Below are 9,391 nucleotides of genomic sequence, written 5' to 3' on the forward strand. Positions count from 1 at the left end.
TCACCAATTCTGTTGATGTGTTGTCATTGTTAGATAGGAAATAGAATAAGCTTTCCAACGCTTCGAACCGGGTGCAAATCGGAGTTACGGTTCTCAAGTTGCGCCATTTTTACTAAAAGTTGTTTTTTCAATTCAGCAGGTTGGGCGCGATGCGCGCTCCTGCGCGCTGGACAGATCTGAAAATTTCATAAATAGGCGAAAATCAGATTTTTTAGGTTATGTTTTGGGTATTTTTGAACCCCCAACTCATCTTAGGTCATTTTTGGGTAGATTTAGCTTGGAAACACCATTGGAGCTTGCAATCGGATGATCCGGAGTCGAAGCTTCTTTGCTCGTGATTGACACCGTGAAAGATTTGGTTTTCTTCTCCTTCTCTTCTCTTTGTATTTCTCTTTTGGTGAGTTTGTATGTAAATACTCTAAACCCATGGATGTTTGTTACTCTTTCTACTAGTTGTATAAAGTTTGCTTTACAAATCTTAATCGGTGTTTTCTTGATCTTTTTGCTTAAATGTTTTGGATTTGTGTTGTTGTAGAAATAGACATCACAAATCTTGACTAGGGGGATATCTGTTAGATTTTGATTCTAGACATAGGATTGGGGTTAACATCCACTTAATATCTGAGTTTAATGCCTCTGTGTTGTTCAATCGGTTGAGACATCGTCGAAAGAGCAATATAGTTGAACTCTATCGGTGTTGTAGACATAGACATTGATGTGAGGGACTACTACAATTTTAATTTATAATAGCACTACATTGATAGCACTTTTTAATAAAATGCTATTAAAAACTTGACAAAAAGACATGTGATATAGATAAAACAATAATAGCACTTCTACTAAAACGCTAACATTATAATTCTCTATAATAGTCCTTACGTTGTTTTGGATGCTTCCTATATTAACGCTAAGATATAAGCGATATTATAATTCTTTCTTACATTAAAAGAATTTAAAATAATTTCAAACTGAGATGGAGTATATTTTTAGACAAAAAAAAAAAATTGAAACATCTTTTCTCTTCATCAGGAGTCGAGCGCAATGTCTTTTTTCTTTTCCCAAAATCACACATCCAGACACCTTATCTTCTTCTTCTTCTTCTTCTTCTTCTTCTTCTTCTTCTTCTTCTTCCTCCCCCTCGTTCATATTTATTCTTCCTCCTTCACCATTCTTCCTTTTATTTACTCCAAACTCACCTCACAAACTCACCATCCCATAACTCTCCATCATTCATTCGCAGAACACCTTCCTAACAAAATAGATTGAACCCTAAACATATTTTTCTCTCCATTGTTCAATGTCTTTCATCACTCACTTGAAATCGTAGAGTTTTAATTTATAATAGCACTACAATTTTAGAACCAAAATCAATTAATTTGTTTCTATAAAACGATTGAATCCCCCAAACTCATCTGAATGAGTGTTTCTACTTTCTATGATAAAAAATTAGAAGGGAAAGCTTATGGGTATAATTATTTTATTTTCCCCTTTCGTGTTATATGAATAAAGGTTATGTAAGTTAGTATTCTTATACTTTTACAAGGTATGATGTTTGAGGTTCTTTTTGTGTTTGATTTAGTAGGTCGTGAGAAGGTTGGGTTTGGAGGGAGGGAAACCCGTGAGGCCAATGCCATTCCCAGATCTAATTTCCACGCTTTCCAAGAATTTTCCTCTGTCTGATATTGTTTTCATTGTAAGTGCTTTTGACCTGCTTATGGAGTTTGAGACTGTCATTGAGTCACTTGTTTCTCTCTTTGTTGAAATACAAATACTGTTTGCTTTAATCACCGTTTAACTATGGGATGTTGTGGAGTATGCTGAATGTGAAACTACTGTAAAGGAATTTCCTTCAATATAAAAATGAAGTTGTTTCAAATATATGTCTTAAAACTACTTGTTCAATTAGCATTGTCATAGTTATGAACTTTCTAGTGTCATGCTATTTTTGTAGTTCTGTCATCAAATACTATTGTGAAACAATTAAAAGCTTTTTTACCTTAACATGTATAAATGTGTTTCATACTTATGTTTTCTCAAGTATTCGGAGTTAATAAGGTTGGAGATGTTGTTTTTTGTACCTTGCAATATTTATCCTTTGTATTATTCAATCCAGAAGCAATAGTAATATAGGTACAGGCGTATAGGGGTGGACAAAACATTACCATCTGATTAGAACCGACCGGTCCGAAATCAATTTTCAGTCACGGATCGGATTGTTTCGGTTTTCGGGTTACTGCGGTCTAAATGTTTGGATTTCAGCGGTTTAACTTGGTCGGGCTCGGTTGATAAAATCTAATCCGTCGGAATCCGATCCGAACCGATTAAATTATATACTAATAGCTATTATAATTTTGGACCATAGAAATTAAGCCCAAATAAAAATCCATATAGATGTTCAGAAGTTTAGGGTTTCTCATTCTCACTTCCTTGTTTCTATCCTCTCTGTGATTTAGGTTTTTCGCCGCCGCCGCCGTCGTACTATGAGCATCCATATCTTCCCGTTCCATATTCTTGGTGTTACTGTAAGTTCTCTTCTTCTTTTTTCTTCTTCTTCTTCTTTTCGTTTCTTATTCTTTCTTCTTCTTCTTCTTCTTCTTTTCGTTTCTTATTCTTTTTTCCCCTTCTTCTTAAAATCATAAGATTCTGTTAACTTCCAAAGACGATTACAAGTAAAACCCTAAACTTGAACCGATTGAACTAACTTATTATGTGTTTTATTTCTCTATTTGCAGACATAAATGTTAAAGTATAACTCTGTTCATGGTGGAAGCATTTTGAATTCAAGGTTAAGGTAAGGACTCTAAAACCCTTGTTGGTGAGAAAGAAGTTGCTGTTTTTGGATCTATGATTTCTGATTGTGGATCTGAAATTTTTAATTTTTGGATCTATGATTTCTGATTGTGGATCTGAAATTTTTAATGTCTTGAATACTAGTAGTTTTGCATCTGAATATTAGGTACCCTGAAGAGATCCCATGGGGTGAAGTTGAAATTGAGTTTGTTGTTTAGTCTACTGGTGTTTATATATTAATGATTTGGACTATTGATTTGGGTTTGTGTTTGTGATTAGGGTGGTGCCATGAAAGTTGTTATTCAACATCATTCCTAGCAGAACTAGAGCTTCCAAGGTATGTGTATACATTTGTTTAGCTTATTGAAAATGCAGTTTGAGTGTTTTTGTTTGATGAGTTGTTCATCGCCAAGTTTTTACATCTGCAGGTTAAGAGAGTTCAGAGATTGAAGGTTTGTATTTGTTACAGGAGTGGTAAAGAGAAACTTCTAATTTTGTGAGTTCTTTTGGTTGGTTGTTCACTGCTAAACTCATTTGCAAAATTTAATTTAGTTACATTGGTTGTTGCAGGAAGCTAAAGTGAAACTTCCCTTGAAAAGTCAGATTTTAAGAGAACTTTTTGCAAATAAAGCATTGGAGGTTTGTTGTAGAGTGAAGGTTTGTTGATTTTCCCATGTGATCTTGTTAAATATAAAGATACTATAAAAGTTAAGATAATAAATGAATCAAATATAGAATATAACAAGTTCTATATATGAGTGACCTCTTGGTTTAATAGATTTAGAAATTGCTGCTATTGGAGCCATTGAATAAAAATAGAATCTGTGAATCAAAATATCACATATGGATTTAGTAACTAATTTGTAACTAACATAATCAGTTAGTTCTAACTTGATTCATACAGTTATATACTATAGTTGACTTTTAGTATCATATCATAGTGTCTATAATTTCTATTATTTTTTCACTTTTAATTTGATAAACAAAAAGCAATACCAGAATTAATAGCAGCTAGAGAATCAATACTAAAAAAAGCATATGATAAAATTAGAAGAGAAGATAATTTTAGTGTTTAGCAGTGTTGGAGCTGTTGGAAAATGAAGAGAAGGGAACATGTTAATTTATGGAGATGTAATCTTTGCTAGTTCCTTTGTTGTTACTGATAATTCCTTTGGTGTTACAGGATATGAAATAATTCAAGGAAATTGGTGGATACACATATTTAGATCACTTATAATTTGTATTGGTCAAGACATTATAAATGGGAAAATCAAGAAATGATCTTTTGACAACATCAAATGATATGCTAGGTAATTTGGTTAGATGCTCGAATTTATAGAAATGATTTGGATGCTTGTATTTCTAAATCAACTAATGCCAATTTTTTTAGTGATTAAAGTAAGTTTTATAAAATTGTTTTCCATTTTATTAATTTTTCTAATATCTCTTCTATCTTTTTCTATGTAGGATCCTGTTCTGAAATGGAAAAGAAATTGTCACAGTTAGATGAAGCATTAAGAGAACCCAAACATTGGACTGAATAAATAGTGTTATTTAGATTTGATAAACATTTTTATTTGTCTAATTTTTGAATAATAAAAGGTAGATAACTTTGTTTTTCAGTGAAAGAATTAAATATAATAGTTTAATCAAATTGGAATAGAATATCAACATAGCCTAATTTTTGTATTTAAAAAGAAACTGAACAAAAATCATTCAATTTCTAAATTTTAAAATGGATTTAAAAAATCAATGATCTAAGTTGGGCCATAGTTTATAGCCCAGTAATTAATGGGCTGAATGTATTATAAACATTTAATAAAAATTTGACTATTTTACAATGGGCTTAAAATTTGATATGGTCCAAAAATATGCTTAACCGAAAAAAACCGATCTAATAAACCGAACCGTTTTTAACCGAACCGAAAAAAACCGAAAAAAAAAATGGTCGGAATTGGGCCATCAACTGTCACCCGAGGGTTGGGCCGGATTGAGGTTTTGGGCCCGAACCCGATCCGGCCCGAACCGATGTCCACACCCCATACATGCATTTTCTTTTCATTAAATATTTAACATGCCCCTTCATACAAAATCTATTTGGGCTTGAAGCATGGGTTAAGCCCCAACTAGGGGTGATCAAAACCAAACCAACCCAATAGAAAACCGCAAACCAAACCAAACCAAACCGAAACCGCAAAAAACCGCATTTGGTTCGGATTAGTTTGGGTCAGTTTTTACAAAACCGCACGGTTCAGTTCGGTTTGCGGTTTGTATTTTGTAAACCGAACCAAACCGAATCAAACCGCAATATGTTACAACCTAAATTTTACTAACTCACATCCAACCCAAACTTAAACTTATTATACATTAGCATTATGATTACGAACAATTTTCTCATCCTTACACATATAATTTCAGTCCCGATCTTCTAAAATCTCTAATAACATTATCACACCTTCTTTGCCACATACATCTTCCCTCTTCTTCTATAATCTCCACTCTCTTATATTATTTCTTTTTCACCTTCTCATTTTTATGTAAATGTTCCGTATTTCAGTTTCGTTTTTATCGCATATCTTCTTCTCTAATCTCTCAACACTTTTTTTTTCTTTTTCACTTTCACTAATCTTTCGTCTCTTCTATTTTTTTGTTTCGTTATAATAATTTTTATATTATTTTATGCTATTATTTTATGTTTAATATTCCACTTTTGTCTAATTTAAATTTTACATATTAAATGGAAAATTGTTGTCAAAATATGACGAGTTTTGTTGTTATTTGATAGTGTATGAATGTATAAATACAAAATTATGTTATCATCTATATGTGTATGTATGGCTCAATAAAATATTTGTAAAAAACCGAACCAACCGAACCGAACCAAACCGCATTAGTTTGGTTTGGTTTGGTTCGGATTTTTTTTAAAAGCCAACCGAACCAAACCAAACCGCACTATTTTTTCTCTTGCGGTTCGGATGATTTTTTCCGTCAAAACCGCCCAAACCGCACCGCGAGCACCCCTAGCCCCAACTTGCTTTACTAGAAAGGGTAACCAAGGGTAAGCACGTGACAAAATGACTTTGAACCTGTCTTAAAGCTTAAGTTACTTGCAGACCGGAAAAAGGATGAAGTAAAACTATTTCAATTTTTTTCTTGAGTTTCAAACTAATTAATATGATTTGGAACCTGGACGGGGAACTATATTCCTTATTTGGTTTCTCTCTTTCTCATGCATACACACATACACATATCTACATACGCACATGATGGAATTTCAAACTTGGGATGTTATTTTGGCTTATTCATAAAGAATTAATATACATCATGGATCCAATAGTTATAAGTTAAAATCTGTATGAAATTGTCCATTTAAATTTCAGCTAGTCATTATCCCCACTAAATTTCTACACCGACAACTAAAGCCTCTATGGCAGGTCATTGCCAAACTCTATGGGGAAGAAGAACGCAACACTGTTGAGCAAATTGAGATCAATAACATGATTTTTTCTGTCACTTAAAGGTATGGATGTAAAGAGTTATGCTTTTTTTAAAATTATTTTAACTCTTAAGTCTTCACCTTTTGTGAAGATATGAATTGTTTAGCACTCATGAATTGAAAGACATTAAATTGATTTATACATTGTTTAACTGATAAAGAGCCCTTAAAGCTTATCAATTATCGTATACAACAACATTGTATTCATAAAGAATTTTTTTTTTTTCTTTTGATCAGAATATGTTGTTCATATTTACATTTATTTCTAAATTCTATCAACATGCTCCTTTATATCCAGGTTCCTTCGAGGCAAGTTTCTACATAACTTTGAAGTGTTTTGTGTATATTAGCAAAGTCACGGTTGATAGCACATGAGGATAGTCTAGTCAATTAGTTTGAATTATGCAAGAGATTAATTTGGAAGTGAGATATGCATATGAAGGCTTGGTGAGTGAATTTTGTAATATTTGCTGAATGTTAATCTTTTCCCTTCATATGTACTTTATTTTAACTCAGAATTTGGAACTTTCTAGCACTTAACGTTTGAATTGTCCTTAAAGTTCATAAATCTTCCAGTACATCAATAATTAATATTGCTTTTGTCCTCATGTCTTATATACTTCTTTAGTCAGTCGTACCGGCATCATATCTCATGAATCCCATGCAAAGTCAGATTATAGAACAATTCTTATTAATTTGGGACATCCTATAAAATAGAGTAAGGAACTCCCACAAAAAATGTTTGATAGGTTTACCTTTGAATTAGTTCAGGTGGTGGATATCTTGAAATTTCGGAAACTACTTATTATTGGTCATGTTGATTACTTCAGCCATTCCTTTCCTTCTTTGAGAATTTAAAATATCAGGATAACCAGTTTCCTTATATTATTAGAAGAATGCTCTTTGGTCATAAATTTAACTTGACTATTGATGTTACTCCTCTAATTGAAACATCAGTTGCATTTTTCATGAGTCCTACTATGATACCACTAGTACTATAGAAGACCTTAGGTCTTAAATATAAAGTAGTGGAAACCTTGTTATTTTATAAACTTAGATCTCTAATTTCTTATATTACGAAACTCACATTGGAAGGAAGAACTGATGTCAATGTGGTATGTGTTTTCATGGTTAAAGAATTCATGTTCAATCTAAATAATTTTGTTTTATTCTGTTATATTTTTCCCCTAACAAGAACCAGTATCTTTATATTATCCATGTCAGATTTGAGTCTCTAATATATCTCTAAATTATGTGTTTCATCGTGTCACTTGAATATTAAAAGTTGTATTTTTGTCACTGATATTGGCATATAAGACCTCACATAGAGATGTAAAATATATAATTTGGCATTATTTTATTTACATCATTTGAGCTATGCATATATTTACATCATTTCAGATTATACTCTACACCCCTTATCTCCCCCCTCCTTCAACGTATCTCTTTTGGTTAGGTATCTCTATGTGCATATATTTTTTCCTAAATCTCCATATATGTTAAATTATGAAATATTGTATTTTGATCTATTAAATTATTTGTACTTCAAAAACATATGTATTTTACATGCATGACATTTCCTGTTCTAGTTTCAACACTAGTAGTTGGAGCTTTGTTGTATGATTGTTACTATTGTGATAAGGCAATGAAAGCATCCTTGTTTCTACTTTTTATGAAAAAATAAGAGAGAAGTGAATAAATGAATCAAATATAATTATCTAAATTCTTTTGATTTTTCTAACTTGGATGGTCTTATAGATGTGGATAAGCATGTTGGATCTAGAAAAGTGATATTTAGAGGTGGACACATTGGATCTTAGCTTCTTTTTTTTTTAATGTTGTTACAGTCTATTATCTTGAACTCATAATAAGGAACCAATCATGTGCCCTTTAATTCTCCAATTTGTTTACTCTCTTGTATTTCATTGTATTGTTTTGTTTAGTGAGACATTGTTATTTTTTTTTCATTTCCTCATATTGAACAATAGGTTGGAAACCAGATTATCAACAAACAAGATTTGTAACATATGAGTGAGCATTTTGGAGCTTAGTATTGGTCTGGTTGGTTTAATATTTGTTCTCGTTGAGTACAAAATTTTAATCTATAGTTTTATATTTCACTTTCATTCTTTGTAACAAATCAACTCTTGTAAGTTGTAATTTTACTTTTATGACAAAGGATGTCATTTTCATATTTATTATTGGTATTTGATTCTTAGGTTCTTTTATAATGAATGAGTTGAATGACTTATACAATTTTTTTAATGATTAATAAAAAAATTAATAAATTTTCTTTTCATGATTTCTATTTTTTTTTATAAATACATGTGCCTATGATAGCGTTTTGTAAGAAAGTGATATTATTGACTAGGCCTATGATAGCGTTTTGTAAGAAAGTGATATTACTGACTAGGTCTATGATAGCATTTTTCAAAAAAGCGCTATTAAATCCTATTTAATCAAACGTTTTGAAAAGAGAAAATACTAGGTTATGATAGCACTATAAGAAGTGCTATTAATGACTACACTTTTAATAGCGCTTTAAAGCGCTATAATAGGTAACCAATCTACAATAGCGGGGGCATTAATAGCGTTTTTAAGCGCTATTAAAAGCCAAAAAAAGTGCTATTAAAAATCAATTTTGGCGTAGTGGGATATGTGGTGATTCTGACGAGTATTGTAGATTAAGTACGGCGGAGTGATAAATCTAAATTTGTGAGGAGTAGTTTAGATTCAAACCAGATAAGCTATTTCTCTATCAAGAATGAACTTATTTTATGTTCAAATGTTATATTTTCCTTGTTTGCTTAAAACCCATTTTAACCCAAACTCAAGAACTAAGAATCTGTCGAACGGCAGTTCTGTAGCACTAATCTCTGTGGACACGATAAATTCCCGGATAAATACTTCCAAAACTTTTGTTGCTTGCCGCTTTACCGCTCCAACAAAATGGCGTCGTTGCCGGGGATTGGTGTTTGTATTGTATTCGCATTGCGATATTTTCTTTGTTTTTGAGTTTTGTGAATATCGTATATTTTGTGCATATTCTCATACTTGTATATTTTCGTATATTGATACATGTTTATATTTTCATACTTATACATG

At 31.8% G+C, this 9,391-nt stretch overlaps 1 long non-coding RNA gene across 6 annotated transcripts; it reads left to right on the top strand.

The window, feature by feature from the left end:
* The first annotated feature begins 973 nt into the window (after positions 1–973).
* LOC131610249 (uncharacterized) lies at positions 974–4,444 on the top strand. Of its 6 annotated transcripts, none has more exons than XR_009286438.1 (9): positions 974–1,466; positions 1,580–1,693; positions 2,454–2,522; positions 2,733–2,791; positions 3,070–3,127; positions 3,219–3,264; positions 3,361–3,447; positions 3,974–4,100; positions 4,258–4,444. It is a non-coding gene; the product is annotated as an uncharacterized LOC131610249 (long non-coding RNA). The 6 variants fall into 6 exon arrangements; XR_009286437.1 differs by having other exon boundaries at positions 975–1,466; positions 1,583–1,693; XR_009286436.1 differs by having other exon boundaries at positions 978–1,693.
* The last annotated feature ends 4,947 nt before the right edge of the window (positions 4,445–9,391 follow it).

Source organism: Vicia villosa, linkage group LG6 (assembly GCF_029867415.1).
Source record: "Vicia villosa cultivar HV-30 ecotype Madison, WI linkage group LG6, Vvil1.0, whole genome shotgun sequence".
Classification (NCBI taxonomy): domain Eukaryota; kingdom Viridiplantae; phylum Streptophyta; class Magnoliopsida; order Fabales; family Fabaceae; genus Vicia; species Vicia villosa.